General features: G+C 35.9%; 1 long non-coding RNA gene across 1 annotated transcript in view; it reads left to right on the top strand.

The window, feature by feature from the left end:
* Window positions 1-5,117: 5,117 nt before the first annotated feature.
* The window catches only part of LOC148125607 (uncharacterized), a 100,319-nt gene continuing 87,568 nt past the window's right edge, over window positions 5,118-17,868 (top strand). Inside the window, exon 1 of the long non-coding RNA XR_015743840.1 lies at window positions 5,118-5,239. This is a non-coding gene — a long non-coding RNA (uncharacterized LOC148125607). The remainder of the gene's footprint in view (window positions 5,240-17,868) is intronic.

The raw sequence follows: 17,868 nt of genomic DNA on the forward strand, positions 1-17,868 counted from the left end.
TTTAGTTAGAAGAATATCTGGAATGATGGTATCGAATGCTGAGCTGAAGTCTACAAAGAGGACCCTTGCATAGGTCTTTGGAGATTCAGGATGTTGTATCATGTAGTGCAGAATCATATTAACAGCATCATCTGTCAATCTATTTTCAGTAGGCAAATTGCAAGGGGTCTAACAGCAGATCCATGATGGTTTTCAGGTGGGCCAACACTAGCCTTTCAAAGGTCTTTAAAACTACAGATGTTAGAGCAACTGGTCTGAAACCATTCAGTTCCTTGATGAAGGGTTTCTTCAGCACTGGGATGATAGTAGATCATTTGAAGCAAGAAGGAACATAACACATCTCTAGTGATTTATTAAAGATGTAGGTTGAGTAATAATAATATTATTATTGAGTAATAATGTAATAATTAAAGTAATAAATAAAGTAATAATTGAATAATAATGGGGTGAGGTCCCATCACTTGCCCCAGTTCCTTCCCACCTAGCAGTTCGAAAGCTTGTAAATGGAGTAGATTAATAGGTACCACTTTGGTGGGAAACTAACAGCATTCCACATACCTTTGGTATATAGTCATGCTGGCCACATGATCACAGAAAATGTCTTGGCTGAGGGAGCCAACATTGGCTCCCCCAGCCAAAAATTGGAGCTGAGCACTACCCCCTACACACAACTGGACAGGGAAACTTTAGCTTTTTAAATCTCCATATATTTCCTTAAAAGTATTTTTCAGGAGGAGATAAGAGACTTAAATGTAATGATATAGCCAGATTCCATGACCCTATTGTTTGTTTTATGGAAGAAATAAAAGAGTTCTTGGAGAGTTATTCCTAACAAGGAGTCAAACTAAATAGTAAGCTCTTTACCTTAGCATGATATTTCTCAACCTTAGCAAACTTCATTTCCCAAACTCCCTAGCTAAGTCCACAACAATACCAGAAATTCAACACAACTATCTTGTGTCTGAAATTTGTGTCTTGCAAACAAACATTGACTAAAAAGAAACATCTATATTTGTGCAGCACACTGCAGAGGTGTCGAAGACACCTCATGTAATACTCTTTTCTACCTCTCCTCATGTATCGGTTAATTTCTTATGGTGCCATGCCAAAGTTATCTTGATTCTTTCTGTTGTTCTCATTCAATATGGTAACAGAATAGGAGGGGGGAAATGTTGTACTTATGAGTTGGCCAAGATATGTGTGTAAATGTCTTGGTTTTTTTTATTATTCAGTCATTACCAATTTCAGTAGTAGAAGAAACTCTGAGTAGATGCTGAGAATGTAGTTGATAAGTCATAAGAATATTGTAATTCTTATTACTAAAGTCAAGTGGCAGGGTTCATAGATTCATAAATACAGGTTTTTATGCTTGCATAAGTGTTGTTTTATGGTAATTGTAACTGTACCATGGTGTATATAAACATTATAATGTTTGGGTGATTTCTTTTTATTTTAGCTTCAAAATAATTTGAGTTGTAGTTGGACACTTAGGGTTTGTTTTTCTAAATCAGCCAAGGTCTGCTTGGGCTGTCACTTGCAGTCTTAACGTTTTATACTCTTTAAAAATGAATAGAGTACATATAGTCCCAAGCAGCATGTTCCATAGTCTTGTTTGCCTTCGCAGATCAGTGATTACCACACTTATTTGCCAAGAAGAATGTTGCTTAAATAGGACTAAATACGTGTGGGGGAGTGCATGTTATGTCTCTGTGCCCACACTCAGGCATGCAATTTTGATGTCTGCTCTTGACTCTGTGATCCTTCTTCTATTTTGGCTTTACAGACTGGACATTTATAGAACTGAATGTACTCTTCTGTTTTTATCTCAGAGCAGGAAGACATGGAAGGAATTGCTGCTTCAAATATTTTTTTAGTTGTGGTATCTTGCATTCTCTTATGCAGCTTATAGCAATTGGAGACCATCTCCATCACGACAAGGAAACAGCCAATCCCTGTTATCATACAAAGCAGTGCGGAGAATCCTCTTGAGAATAAATGTTCCAGTTTTGTGAGAATAGGTCTGTGGAAACATGCATGGATTAGCAACAGCAAATGACTGCTTAAGAAAGGAAATCTCTCAGCCATTTTTCTTGTTGCTTTGGAAAGGATGTGAGCAATTCAGATATAACTGAATAAATACTGTATAGACAGGACATTTCATCTGTACTCTTACCATGAAATCAAACACACACACACACACACACACACACACAAAATAAATAAATAATATATGTATATGTATAAATGACCTTTGCAATCACCTTATAAGTAACTGCAACCTCTTTGTGTATGACATAAAACTATTCAACACCATTGACAATGCTACTATCCTTCAAAGCGGATAGTATGTGTCAGAATGGTCAAACATCTGGCAATTCCAAATCTCGACCAACAAATGCTCTGTCCTAAACATTGGTAAAAAAAATCAGTACACCAAATACAAACTAGATGGATCTGACCTTATTGATGATTCTCACTCTGTCAAGGACCTTGGAGTTCTTATATCAAATGACCTAAGTGCCAGACTTTGAGGAGATAGTACGAATGCTAAGCAGGTTTTTTGTTTTTGTTTTTTGAGATCCAGCACAAAATCTGCAATTTTTTTTTCTTTTGTGGAGGATCACATCACCACTGCTAAGAACTGTTGAAATTGTGACAAACACATATATAGTTTATGGTTTTTTTAAAATAAAACTTTATGGGGGTGACTCCAGTTTTGATACCTTATTGGACAATTCATCTGCTGGAATTACTTGCAAAGGGAAGGCTGGCTAACAAAGATTTGTTTCTTTACAAACATGAAAGTAAGCATGAACTCTGTCATACTTTAAAGAATTTGACCAATGAAACATGTAGCTCCCTATTAAGATATATCTCTTTGCTTGGAACCCATAACAGAAAGCCCTCTAGTACATGCACATTTTTCAAGGTCGAAGACTGCCCTAAAAATAATTGTTAGCAGCTGAGAGCAGAAGCAGATGGGACAGAATTATAAAGACAACTGAGCAAGTGAAGGTGGGTTTTAATATTTTTGTGTTTTTAAAATGTTAATAATATTCCCCAGTGCTACTCCTCTTTTCAAAGTATGTAAAGCCTACCATATTTGTTACTTATCAGGTTTCTTTTCCACTTTTTGTTTGCCACCAAAAATTGCCTGGAAATTGAACTGACATTGTTCAATGGCAAAATCTCAAGATATTTGGGGAATCACAAGAGGGACTGAAGTCACATGCTATGCTGCTCACTTCTCTAGAATTATCATCTGAGCATCTATCAAGGACTTTCTTTTTCTTCAATTAACACACCTGATTTTTCCAACAGATTCATATCTGTACCTGGGGAGCAAAAATGCCATGTGGAAACCAATGTTGACTTAGATGTTCCAGTGTAAATAAAGAAACAATAACCTAACAGCACATTTGTTCTATGGAGAGAGAGGGAAAAAAATCACTGATGTTTTCGAATAGAAAATACAAGCAGTTGATTATTGCCTGTAAGTTATGTTCAAGGTGAATAAAATTAATACTTATGATAATAACACTGGGGAATGGATTCCACATAAAGATAACCAAATTAACCAGTAAGACAACAATATTTACACCATGGTGTTTAAACATTACTCAGAAAGATAATGGTAATCCAGTTTTATGAGCAACATGTTAAAAAAATAATGAAGCCCTCCAGGGGGGAAAATAATTAAGAGGAAAAGATTAAATGACTTCCATGATGGGCAGCTTTTGCTATCTTATTATTTTCTCACAGTTATGTTTATAACTAGATCAATGTGAAAAGCACTCTACCGGTTAAATCTTTATTGCAGTTCTGCCTTCCAGATGTGCTGGATTTCAACCTCCATACCCCAGCCAGCAGACTTCTTGGCCATGCCCACTGGGATTTATAGGAACTGAGATCCAACACATCTGGAGGGCATCAGGTAGGGGAAGACTGTATCAGAGACTTCAACTCAAAAAAGCACAGAGTTCTCTCTGAGTATAATTGCCTTGGTAATCTTCCCTGTGGATTTCAATATTTTGAAACCTAAAATGCAATTCAACTATATGGTAAATAGACCTTTTGTGCATATTGACATTTTCTGGAATTCTTAAAATTTTAAGAGCCCTGGACAGTAGAAAATGCCAGAAAATTCTGACATTGAATAATAAGAATTACTGCCAAGCAGATGTACTTTGCAACTGCTCAGATTTCAAACCCAGATTCTTTATAATCCATACAAATAAAAATCCCCATTTAGGAAGGCTGGTAGGTATCAAATTGATGTTCCATTTTAACATGGGTGTACATTTGCATAACAATCACACTAATTCTATACACATGTTATACAAAATTGAAAAAGGTCACAAAGATGAGATTGAATTTGAATGAATGAATGAATAACTAAATAAATCTGGGCTGGTTTAATGCAAAATCCAGGACTGCATACAAATAACCATTTCAATTATTTTCTCTGAGTTTAAGAGTTTAAAAATGAAGAGGTGGAATTTCACAGGCTTCTGCAAGAGTGGGAAATTGTCTGACTGCTTATTCTTGGAAGTAGGGCTCTCTCTTAAAGGCAGGGACAGCACAATTGGTTTTCTTTTTCAGAAACATTCTTGGCTATTTGGCCAAATCCGGTTTGCATTATGCACCATGTCAAGAATCTGTTTTCCAAAAATAATGGTGGATATTTGGGCCCAAAATAATTCTGTTAAGGTGATATCAATATTCAGGGCAGGGGGAATAAGGGGAAACATTTTAGACATATTAGGTCTTCATTAGTTGAAATGTTTCAGGTCAACTTGAAACACATTCTAAACATTTTAATGTTTTGGAATGTAACTTTTTTTTTTTACAGAGTGAGATTCAGGTTAGCACTGTTTATTTCAGAGTTTGAGAGGCAAACTCAGAAAACAGAAAAGAGCAGGATCAGAAAGCAGAAAGAACCAAATAAATAATCACTAATGAGGCATCTGCCATTTAATCAAAACATCATTGCATTGTCATTGTGCAATGCCTTACTAAATTAGTTTTCCCATATGGCATCAGGCTTATCTCACTCTATTATCACTGTTGCTTAGTGACTGGAAAGCAAAACTATGAAAAGCTGATTATCTGTAAGGATAATCAATGCATATAAAGCAGCACTCTTTTTTTGTGAGAATATGACAGCACTCTTCAAATACTAGAAAAGATGTTATACAGATGAAGGTCAAGACCTGTTACCCCTGTTCCAGAGTGCAAGGTACAGAACAACAGGCTTGCTGTTTTTGTTCTTGATTTCATTTTATGTTTTGTCAGCCATTTTGTAAACTGTTGAAAGTTGAATCTGATATCAGTGGTATATAATGCTCTAAATAAATATATAAAAATAAACTTACACAAAGACAAATTTCAAATGAATAATAGAAGTAACTACATAGCATTTAGAACACAACTGCTATGGAATCAATTCCTAGAAAGATGAGAGGCTTTCCTTTATATACAGACAGACATCTGTCAGGGTTTTGGGGTTTTTAAATCTTGATTCCTGCATTAAGCATGACTTTGATAGCCTAAATGGCTACTTTCTCCTTTTTAATTCCAGGCATCTGTGATTGTTAACATCCTCCCTAACCCATTTAATTATGTTGTTAATAACGTTTGCAATCTCACTAATTGAAGGACATGGACAAAACTTCTACTTCTAATATCTTGCCAAATCTAGAAACTCAGAGAGGTTGAAAGAGGCTTGTACAGATAGTTGAGTTCCTTCTTTGTCTGGAATCATAGGTCAAGAAGGCAGAGATTATTGCCTCATTCTTTTACCCAATTAACTCTTTAATGCCAGAAGTATTGGAAAGTGATTGTGGCATATGTTGACTTTTCTTTTTCTTTGAATAGTCCAACTACTTTTAAGTTTTATTGTTTCAATAAAACAACAACTTTTATTCCTGAATATTAGTAGATTTTTTTTTTTAAAGGGGGAAACAATGGGAGAGTACACCCAAAGGATAATTCCTCCACAACATATTCTGAATATATTTAAAATCATCCACTTTCTCTTGTTTTCTTCCTTGTGTTCTTGCTAGGCTGAACTAGATGCATTAATTGCTTCTTTTATCAATTAACTGTCCAGATAACCTAATTCAGCCATCTGCCAGGATTTTAAATCTCAATTTCCTAAATGATATAAATCTCTTAATGGGTCATCTTTCTTTGTAACCAGAAAACAGCCTCAAGATGAGCTTCAAAAGGCTGAACGCTTATGATTAAGGTTGGGCTGCAGTTTACAAATACTGATATTATTCTGATTATTTCAAAATTTATATTATAGTAGTGTTTAGGCATTAAACTTAGCATATCTTAAACAAATTCTATCTCAGATTTTTTTTGTTCCCATGTATATATTTAAAATGTGTGATTTTTTTCAAAATGTTGACTTCCAATTTATTTGCCTGTACAGTTAACTATATATAAAAAATTGAAGTTTAGAGAAGATTTTTTTCACAAAATTCTAGTCCATTGCTAACAACTTTGCTGCTGCTTCTTCTATCAGACAATACTGTAATCAAAAAATATTCTCTATTCTTGGAATAGAGAATTCCTCTTTGAGCTTCTTTGGCGACAGACCGAAACCTCGTCTCGCCAAGGCTTTGATCCGTGCTCACCGCTGGAGCGCCCCGAGCTGACTGGTTTCGGGGCTAAGCCACCCCGTAGAGGTGGTGAAGAAGGGGGAGACTGCCTGCAGGGTTGAGGAGAGCCGCATCTCTCCTTCCCAGCTGGCCATTACTCCCTTTCCTGAAGGCGATTGTAGTGGTGGTCAGAAATGGCAACAACAAAAAAGAACTCAACTGGAAAAGAATGTACAGGAGGAAGATAAGAAAAGAAAGTTTTGGTTGACCGGGTCAAACAGCAAAAACAACAAACAAGGTACCCTGGAATTTAAACTTTACAACATTGTTCCCAAAGAAGATTTTGAAGCCACGAAGGAGAGAGAGAGAAGGGAAAGGATTAGGTTTTTTTTCTTCCCTTCCTTATACTGACAGCTAAGAGACTTAAGCAAGAAACTGAAAAAAAATTCACTTTGACATTAATAGGCATCTAAGCTGAAAATAAAAGTCAAAGGGATAAATAAAGATTTCTGATCATTTAAAAGTTTTTAAAAGCTGGAAAGGAGAAAAAAAAGAATAGAAGGGCAGGATCTGGAAAAATGGAGGAGACTGCCTGGAATTAAGGAATGGAACTGTAATAAAAAGGAACTTACAGTGAAATTTTAACAAGATTCCTCAAAGATACATTTTAATGGAAACTTGGTAACAAAATAATAGAACCCCAGGAAGAGAAAGTGGAAAAAAGAAGCAAGTAGAAACAGCCTTGGATTATTTGGATTACTTGGTGATTTTTGGTTTTTGCATCTAGATGACTAAAATTAACTGGGTGGTTGTTTAAAAGTTTTTAAAATGGTATGACTCTTAGCAGAACTGAAAACAGAACTTTAAAAATGGAAAGAAGACGCACAAGAAGGTAGAAGTTCTTTTGGCTTCATGTTTCAATTCTTAGAAATGGAGAACTGGAACTATGAGAAGCAACAAGAAACGCTTGCAGAACAAGAAGATTGGGACAAAGAAGAAGCCATCTTTAATGATCAAATAATTTTAAGTGGGGGGAAAAAAGAAAAGGGGGGAAAGAGAGTGAAAGGTTTAAAATTAGAAAAAAACAACCAAAAAGAACAATTTGAACGATTAGTATAATATTAGAAAGCAACAGAAGAGGGGATTACAGATGAGAGAGTTAGAAGTACAGAGATGAGGAGGTAAAAAGGGGAGGGAGAAGAAGAGGGGGAAGAAGGCAAGGAAAAGAAGTTGTAAAAGACAGAAACAAGAAATGGAGAAACAGGGAAAAGATATAAGGATTGTAACCATGAGTTTGTTTAGAGATAATGGTGAAAATTTAATTGTAAAAGGGATTCTGCAAAAGTACATAAGATAGCTTTGTTATATTACAAATAGAAATAACTTTAGAAAATATGATGATGGATAAAATATTTATTGTAATGCAGTAGGGTGTTTGTTAATAAATAAATGAATTAAAATGATTGAGAGAATTAAAAGGGAACATTTTTAATTATTAGTAATGATTTATAAAAATGTAAGTGAGAAATATGGGGAAAAAAAGAATTAACTATGGAAAGTTTATAAGTGTTCCCAAGGAAGTATGATATTCAATTGAAAAGAAATGTTAAAGATGTTAAGATTTTAATGCATATTAATGATAGAATTGAATTGGAATGGAATGTGTTTTATTTACATATATATATAATTTTTTCTTTTTAAGAATACAGTGTCTATTTTAAGAATGTACCAAGCAGAATTCGATTGGAAGTTATGTATTATATTGAATGCTATAATCTTAAAGCTATACATTGAAGCTTAAATAAGAGCTTGAATAGATAAAATTAAAGGATATAAAGGTGTCATACTCTAATTGGTAACTACAGGGAAAAAGTGTTTAATAAGAAAAGATAATGTGAAATTGTAACAGGACAGACAAAAGTATAAATATAATGATTTGAATTGAGATCATCAAAACAAAGTTGAGAAAATTAGAAGAGGGGAACAACTATGTAGAAAATATAAAATGGTAATAAGATATGGAATAGAATATAAAAATGAGCATGAAATTGAGTTTTGTGTCTGTATGAAGAAGTGATAACCTGAGACCATGCTATTTTCAAAAAAGATGTTTTATTTGTATTTTGTTTTTGTGAAAACCCAAATAAAATTTTCAAAAAAAAAATATATTCTCTATTCTTATTGGGCTTGTTGATTTTGTTCTTACAAAATCTGGGGAAGAGGGTTTGCTGAAATTGCTGATATCTCCTACTTGTGCATACAAGTTGTTGTTTTAGTTTCCTGTAAGAAGGTAGAGCAGGTGAATAAGTCCATTATCCACATGATTTCAAATGCTACCGTGTTTCTCACAAAATAAGGCTGGGCCTTATTTTTTTTTTGACCCCTGAAAAAACGGCTAGGCCCTCTTTTCAGGGCTGACTTAATTTCCTCCCCCACCTAGAACGGCCCATATGCATGTACCTCTCCGGGAGCCGCTTCTATCGGCCGATGAAAGCTCCCCAAAGGCAGAGTCTCCAGCTGCTTCAGGGCATGGCGTGGCTGCCTGTTTCCCCTCGCCTTTAGGCAGTCTCTTTTGGGCGATGGAAGCTCCCCAAATGCAGTCACCAGCCACTTCGATCGGCCGGTAGAAGCGGCCTCAGGGCGAGCATGCACGCACACACACACTGCCCTAAAGGCAAGGGGACATGGGTAGCCATGCCATGCCCTGAAGCGGCTGGGGACTTTGCCTTCAAGGAAGCTTTTGTCTGCCAATAGAAGTGGTCTCGTGGCGAGGGGGTGTGTGTGTGTGTGTGTGTGTGTGCTCACCTTGAAGCTGCTTCTACCGGCTGATCGAAGTGGCTGGTGACTGCACTTGGGTATCTTCCATCGCCTGAAAGAGACTGCCCTAAAGGCGAGGGGGCACGAGTAGCCATGCCACGCCCTGAAGCGGCTGGGGACTCTGCCTTCAGGGAGCTTCTATCAGCTATCAGGGTATTCTAGCCTAGGCTACCTGCAGGGCACTCCTAAAGGCAAGTTTTCCCCCCATTCCCCCTGCCCTTCCCCGGGCTATTTCTCTTCACCTTATGTAGTTCTAACGAACGATGTGAGAAATGGCGGGGAAACGCATGATTTAAATAGGCCTAAATTTTGGGGGCGGGGCTTAATTTTACCTCATGCCTAGAAATCATGCTGGGCCTTCCTATTGGTGGAGGCCATATTGTTGGAGAAACATGGTATATTGAGAACAAAGTCAGTGTGGTGTAATGGTTAAGTTATGGGAGTGAGACTAAAAAGGATTGCATAAGTTTATCCACTGAATATGCCAGAACCAAGCCAAGCTTTTATACTTTTGAGTATAAAATAAAGGCTGTTCACAAGTTCAGCTCCGAGAGAAAAATGGGATGAAATTATAGCAATAGAGACAATTAAGTAAACCAATTTGCAAACTTCAGCAAGAATCTGCAAGAATATTGGGGCAGCATGCCTCCAAATAGGGCAATAACAACAAGACCCATGGCTCCACAGCAAACTATAACTATGCCAAATTTAAAACATGCACATGTTTACTTCAGCCCACAAATGCTACCATTAAACACACATGATGCCACTTTTTGAGTGCTGACATTCCCATGATGTCATTGCACATTTTGTCTTCCCCCATCTTGTCTTCCACTCTAGACAGAAGATAAAGAGAGAAAAGTTGTCAGAATGGATCAGATCACAGATTTTTACTTTTTAAATATTTTATTTGGTTTTCCCTCCCCGCACCATATGTATATTTTCTCATAATCCATACACAGCAATACAAATTCATCACATTATTCCATGTTAAATTGAACAACATCATGCATACCATAGGAAGGGAGCAAGCAATAGTAAACCAAGGAAACTGAAGAGATGGGATAGAAAGGGAAGGGAAGGGAAGGAAAGGAAAGGAAAGGAAAGGAAAGGAAAGGAAAGGAAAGGAAAGGAAAGGAAAGGAAAGGAAAGGAAAGGAAGGGAAATTATAATGCATGACTTTGAGAGGCTCAAAATATAATCTATCTAACATACGACTGCAAATCATTTGGGTTTGAATTAGGTCAGTCTACAGCATAACATTGCCATATTTCCAGTCAACATACCTCTCTAGCATAAACATAGCATTCCTTACACATGTATCCATAAATACATTAAAACACCAAGGAGATATCATTCATCTTTATTTTATTTCCTGTTCGGTGACGGTTCAAACACAATGCATTTTTCCTTCGATTTTATTCCATTCTTATGCCATTCAACAACCACCTTTCAGCTCCATACAAAACATTCCATAGTTCAACCCTTCAACCCATCCACTTTATTGTGTGCTTTCATTACATTAACAAACACACAAGAAAGGACCTACTGGAGAGCACTCCTGTACACTCCTGACTAACATACTGTACTTTACAAATTGTGTTCTTTTTGTATCCTTTCAATGATGGGCATCTATTTTAGTGTTATGAAGCTATCTGCAGATCCTGTGCTTTCAATGAGAGCTCTGCTAAAACATCAGACACACTAAACAAACAAATTTATCATAACTTTTGGTATTTTTCTTTTTCAATATGGGAACAAAAATGACAAGTGTCAGATCAGATGCAGTCTTCGTACACATACAGTATTAAACAAGCAAACCTTATCCAAATGATGAAAAATGGAAAGATTTCTCCAGTTATCCCATTACACCAGCAATCTTTCCATTTTTCATCATTCTTACAACATTTATGACTTATTTTTCCCCATCATATTTTATTGCATACTGACATTTATTGGATTCATTTCAACTCTACTCCTTAACAATTTACAATAATTTGCATATATATTTCTAAAATAGCTCTCCCAGTAGTCTCTCCTTTATCATTCTTAGTTCATTTTGTTGGAAGTGTTTTGTTTAGCCCTCTTTGTCCACTTTCAAAATAATTCCAATTTCCATGTTTTAAAGGACTGAAATGTATAATAACTGTGGACAAAGGTGGGATCACATAGGATAAAGAGAAAGATATATAGAATTATTGTATGGAGCCAGAAACAGAATTAGGTGATAATAAAAGTATGTTTTTATGCCTACACTGAACTGTTCTACTACAGGAAATAGTAAATATTATTTTGATAATAGACTGGATATGCCTTAATGCCAATTGCTGGGGAGCAAAATAAAAAGATTGATTGATTGATTGATTGATTGATTGATGTGCCCGCAGCTTTCTTCTGGATTTTCTGGAGACCTCTGGTTGATCACTTTGAGAACATAATGCTTGAGCAGATAATCCTTTGACCTAATCCAGTGATCTGTATGTTCTGTATGCTCATATATTCATATGAAAAAGAGAAAATATATCTCCTAAAATTAAAACTATATGGTGAAATATATCCTTCAGTTTTTTTATAAGGTTTCTTGTTCTCCTCTTTTCTCTTCTGTTCTCATGGTTCTTTTAATTTCTGTTTGTGCTGTGTTCATTCTTACATTATTATACTTCTGGAAGCTATAACTATTTTCACTTTGTATTACAGTGTTCTCATTGTGATGCAGATTCCTAGTTGTTTACTGGTACAATCGGCAAAGGTCCCATGGGGTGTCTGATGATGCCTCTTCTTGGAGTTTCATTAAATTGCATAATCCACAGCAGCCTCATATTACTGAAGAGATCACACACACACACACACAAAACACACACACACACACACACAAACCACTTTGCAACTGGATAAGAACTATGAATAGTTCAGGAACATCCCACCTATGAAAATTGTAATAGCTTATAAGGAGAAAAAGAAAGAAATCTAAGAAGAAATATTGGAGTCAACACTCCCTGGAGTTTAAGATATCCTAGCTATGTAGATGTGTACAAGAAACTGTATTTAGACTTGAAAAACCTTGCTTTTCAAAAAAATTGACCAGCATATTAGCTTGCATTGCTGAATGGCAGTATCAACAGGGATGAGACAATGTCAGCCTTTCCTGAGAACACTTTCTAACCTCCGGAACAAAAAAAATATGGCTGCACTTTTCTCATGCCCACAAGGACAAAGCCTCATCAATCTTAAATAAGGAGCATTATTCAGATGCATCTCTCAGTCCCATCTCCTTTGCTGCTGCTGAATGGAATTTCGATAATAATATTTCTCCTGCTCTAAAATAAATTATGTGAATGTGTGTTTTTGCATCTTCAATTTGTGCCTAATTCATCATTCTGGGACTGTAAGTTCTAGGAGCAGCAACATCAACTAAAAGCAAAGCACATTTCTTATGCTTAACCACTTAAATTATAAAAGGGGCACGTTTACAGCTCAGTGGGAATTTGTGTGTGCTATGTTTGCAAGTTAAGTGCATTCCTGATTGACTGAGAAAGAGTCTTATGTTCTTTAAAGGGAAACAGGTTTTTGCTGCTGAATCATCCACATAAAAAAGAAGCTAATTAAGCTTTTGACCTGATGTACCATTGTGTACTTGGAATAAGCAAGTTGCTTCATTCTTGCTGGAAACATTAAAGTGCAGCTTCTGTTTTAAATCAGATAGACTTTTTAAAATAGAGTAATGAAACACATTTAGAGTAAAATAAAACAACCCTTGGTTACCCCAAGTTGTATGAATTAAAGAGACAGGCTCTAACTTATAGAACAAAATGGTGGCCAAATAGTTATTGAATAAAAATGAATATCAAGGAATGTGCAGGAAATGGTGAAAAAAATGGACATATTTAAGAACAGGTCACTTTTTTTTCTCACTATCATGGCTGTCATCTTGACATATTTTAACCTGCAAATATTCCTTTTCCATATAAGCAAACTCATGCCCGTAAATTTTTAAAAATCAAGTTTTCTATACAAGAATGACATAAAAATGGTTGTACTGTCTTGTAACTGAAAGATCAGCCAACTCTGTGTCTCCTGAATACACCTACATATATAGTTGAAAATCCAGTCCACACAGTACTGCTGATATGTACATACCATCAGTCATCATTTTAACTCTTGTCTACAAAGGCCTCTTCTGCATGTTTCTAACCAATACAAGTCCAATTGAGACTTAATTATGTCATCAGTCCACCTTGTTTTAGGTCCCTTTCATGGATGCTTCTTACCAAGTGGGATCCATTCTATGACTGCCTTGGTCCCCCAGCCATCAATTTTTCTTGCTATGTGACCAGCCCATTTCCATTTCAAGTCTTTTACTGTCTTGATGATATCCTTCGCTTCCATTTGTTCTCTAATCCATGTGCAGGTCTTTTTATCTTGTCTCATAATGTTGAGCATGTATCTTTCCATGGATCTTTGTGTGTGTGTGTGTGTGTGTGTGTGTGTGTGTGTGTGCATCGTGTGTGCATCGTGTGTGTGTGTATTTTTTATTTTTTTCCAATAGACATTCATATTGTGTGTGAACAGAATTGATTCTAGGTATAATTAATCCAATTCATCATAACAATATTAGTAGTCTCTATCACATTTGTCGAATTTAAGTAACCCTCATTATATTAAGCATACATTAGCTAAAAACAAAAACCTGATTACTCATCTTTATCTCTATCTTCATCTATGTCTTTCTTGTTCAATCTAAACATTTCTTTATATGTATAAACAAAATTAATTCTAAGTATCATTCATATTGATCCAATTCACACTAACAATATTAGTAATTTTCCATGGCTCTTTGTGCCATTCTTAGCTTTTGTATTGATTGTGAGGTTAGTGTCCATATGTTAGAGCAGGTAGCACATACTGATCAAAAACTTTTCTCTTCAGCCATAGGGGAGGTTACATATACCTTGACCAACAGATCTCAATGGAAGGTGATACAATAAAGGAAATTGAATGGTGTGTTAAATGTGGTTAGCAGGCATTCAGCAAGCTAAGCATAATTTTCAAGAATATGAACATACCATTCTGTATTTTATATATATATTTCTTTTAGCTACGGGTAGGTGTTAAAAAAACTGCCTGGAGATGATATATGATTTTCTTCTCAACTTTACCTTTTATGGATATTTTGTACTGTATATAATTATCCCCAATTTATACTATGAAAATAGTTTGCCCAGAAAAGGTTTTTGAAAAACGTTTTCCATTTCCAAATATGTCCTGTGTTTCACCAAAAAATATGACCCACCCTGAAAAGAAGCCCTATCATGTTTTTGAACATATGCATTAAAATTAAGCCCTAACCCCCAAATTAGCCCTAATTGAGACACCATCCACCCCAGGGTGCAGGGGGTGGAGCAAGGTGCAAAGGTAAAAATTAAGCTAGGATGGGGATGGGGAGGTGGAGCTACCCTACTTACCAGGCCTCACACACCCCAACATCTGCCTCGCATTGCAGGACAACTTCTCCTGTAATTGCTCATTTATCATCTACAGAGGGCTTTCTGGAAGGCATCTGAAAGTGAAATGGAGGCTAGGAGGTGATGTGTGCATCAGTCTGGACCATCAGTTTCTTGGCTGCAGAGACTTTTCCAGAAGGCTCTGATGGAGAAATGGAGGCTGGGGGCAACATATGCAAGCAGCAGCAAGTGGCTGCAGAAGTGGGCCAGCAGTGGGTTTCTTCTGGGTGGGGCTGTTGGCACTGCCACCACAAGGTGAGTCAATAATTACACCCACCCAAAAAGAAGCCCTAGCCGTTTTTGGGGGGGTCAAAAGAAAATAAGGCCTGGTCATATTTTCAGGGAAACACAGGTATATATGTATATATACAGTATAGATATATAAATTGATCACAACTTTTAACACATGCCTTTCTGTGGAAATTATTAAGCAGATGCTAACAGATTTTGGCAGAAGTTACATAAGCAGTTATTCATTATGTACTTCCCTAGAAATCCAAATAGATATTTATGTTTCTATTCCTGAATGTGTATGTATTTAATCAAAGCCTTTATTAAAAATCTGCATTTTAATTGAAAAGATAAAGCCTTAGTGCACTTAAGTGCTCTGCTGATGTATAGTCCATGTTAAATTTTATTTTCAATGAAGATATACTAATTCAGATATCTACATGACACCATGATCTTCTTGGTGAGCATAAAAACAGAAACAAATTTACACATCTTGTAAGTAAACCTGGCATTGAATCTGGTAAAAAGAAAATAACATAAAATGAGTCAAATACACCTGGGAATTTACTAAAAAGATGTGTCAATACCAGCAATCCTTATAAAAAGAGCAATATAATAAAACATGTGACACTGACTTGACAAACCTTGGGAGTCAAAGACATAGTCCTTCTGAAGAGGAGGCATCTGAAAATGCAGTAGGTAGAATCTTTACTCTGGCTACTAAGAATACATGGCAATGCCTTGGAATGAAGATATCAAAAAGGTAAAGGAACAGAGCAGTGATAGAGTTTTGATAGAGTTTTCAGTTGCACAGCTTTGGCCATTACTAATACTATTTTTTTCATGTCCCAAATTTGCTGTTTCGTGGCTTCTTTGACCCAAATGCCACAGGAGATAGTTAGAAGCCATATTCCCTTGGATTCCTTCCAGAGGGCTTATCCAGTGTGATGTTGATCATATAATGTTAAACCTGCTGGGCACAATAAAAACCTCAAAAGTGCAGAAGTCAATTTTGCCAAAACCAGGTTTCTAGAGAAATAAACTTTAACAGATAGAACAATGTCTCAACCTGAGCAAGTTTAAAATATGTGGACATCAACTTCCCTTGAGGAATTCTGACTGTTGAAGTTCACATATCATAAAGTTGCTGAGATTGACAACCGCTGGCACTGAGTAATGTTTAGGGCATAATGAAGAGTTTGCAATCCCCCCTCTCCCTGTTTGGATTTTGTTTTCCTAAAATAATATAAATATTCAAATAGAAAGTCTGTAAAAAAATTGTGTGTTATTTTGCCTTGAAATACTTCAGAGGCTGAGGGTATAAACTGATCTCCCATTCATTATTTTTTTAAAAAAGCTTAGTATGGCATATCATGATCCCTGGATAATTTAAGTAGCTCAAGCAGTTGGGCTTCCCATAAGTTTGTATATAGTTTAATGAACAGAAGCTTAATGAAAAGAAGTACAAAGAGTGACATGATAACAGTATTCCAATATCTAAGGCACAGTGGTTAGAGTGCAGTGTTGCAGACTAATTCTGCCAACTACCATTCTCACCAGCTCAAGGTTAACACAGCCTTCCATTCTTCCCAGGTCAATAAAATGAGGACTGTTTATTATTATTACACTTATTAATAAATCCCAATTTATTTGGAACAATGGCTCCTGGAAGACACAATAATAGAGAGTGTTTGTTCTGGCCCAGAATGAAATGGTAAATAAATAGTGGAATCTTTTACACAGAGAGATTACCTATCTGTATTCAATTCCTTGAGTGCTGAGGAAGACAATGTGTGCACAGCAGCAGTGGCCTCTGGATTGCAACAACAATCTGACCTCATTAAAGCTGATATTGTTTAGTGGCAATGATGACAGAAGCTGCCTTCCAGATGAATGAATTTTTGTCGGTCAGTTCTATTCAAATTAGGTTTCTTCCTTGAGGATTATTATCCTAATTTGCAGCTGATACCACCACCATCGCCAACTCCTAAACCATATTTCTAATCCATTACTAATATACTTATTGTAAAAGGTGAAGTATTCCAGAAATTACAATCTGAGACAGAAAATACATTAAATATTATATCTTTTCCTGCTCAGATGTTCTCATATAAATGCTTTTAATATTTATACTATTCTTTTATTTGTAAGAGCAATCCCTTCACTTTTCAGTGTAATGGTAAATGGCTTTGTTTAGGTTACAAAATATATTTGATAAAACTGTGTTCGGTTATAGTGACTTGTCTTTGGAAATACAGGAGTGATTTACTAAAGCCATCACAGAAATACTAGTCCTTCAATTGGCCCAAGATTGCTATAACAAATTGTTTAAACCTAGTGCCTAGTTGTGTGTGTGTGTACACATGTGTGTGCACACTGAATCAGCACACTAGTAAAATCTTATGTTGAAAATCATAATGCCATTCACACCATTTCATGCCATTTGAAACTGGGATTTTATTCTCTAATGTAGGCCACATCCAATATTCAATATCTTTGGAACAAAAGGTCCTATTGGGTGAGTAAATGATAATTCTTTGCTAGAATAATTATTAGTAATTTTTGAAATTTGAACATTTTGAAAAAGTTATAGTCATAATTTTCACTTTTGCATAGACAGAACATTTTTATTCTAATTTCTAGTATTTAGGCACTTCTCGCTACAATGGAAATTCATATTATCAAATAACAGACTTAGAAACACAAAGTAA

This window comes from Pseudonaja textilis, chromosome 5 (assembly GCF_049901715.1).
Source record: "Pseudonaja textilis isolate UNSWEBS1 chromosome 5, rPseTex1.2, whole genome shotgun sequence".
Classification (NCBI taxonomy): domain Eukaryota; kingdom Metazoa; phylum Chordata; class Lepidosauria; order Squamata; family Elapidae; genus Pseudonaja; species Pseudonaja textilis.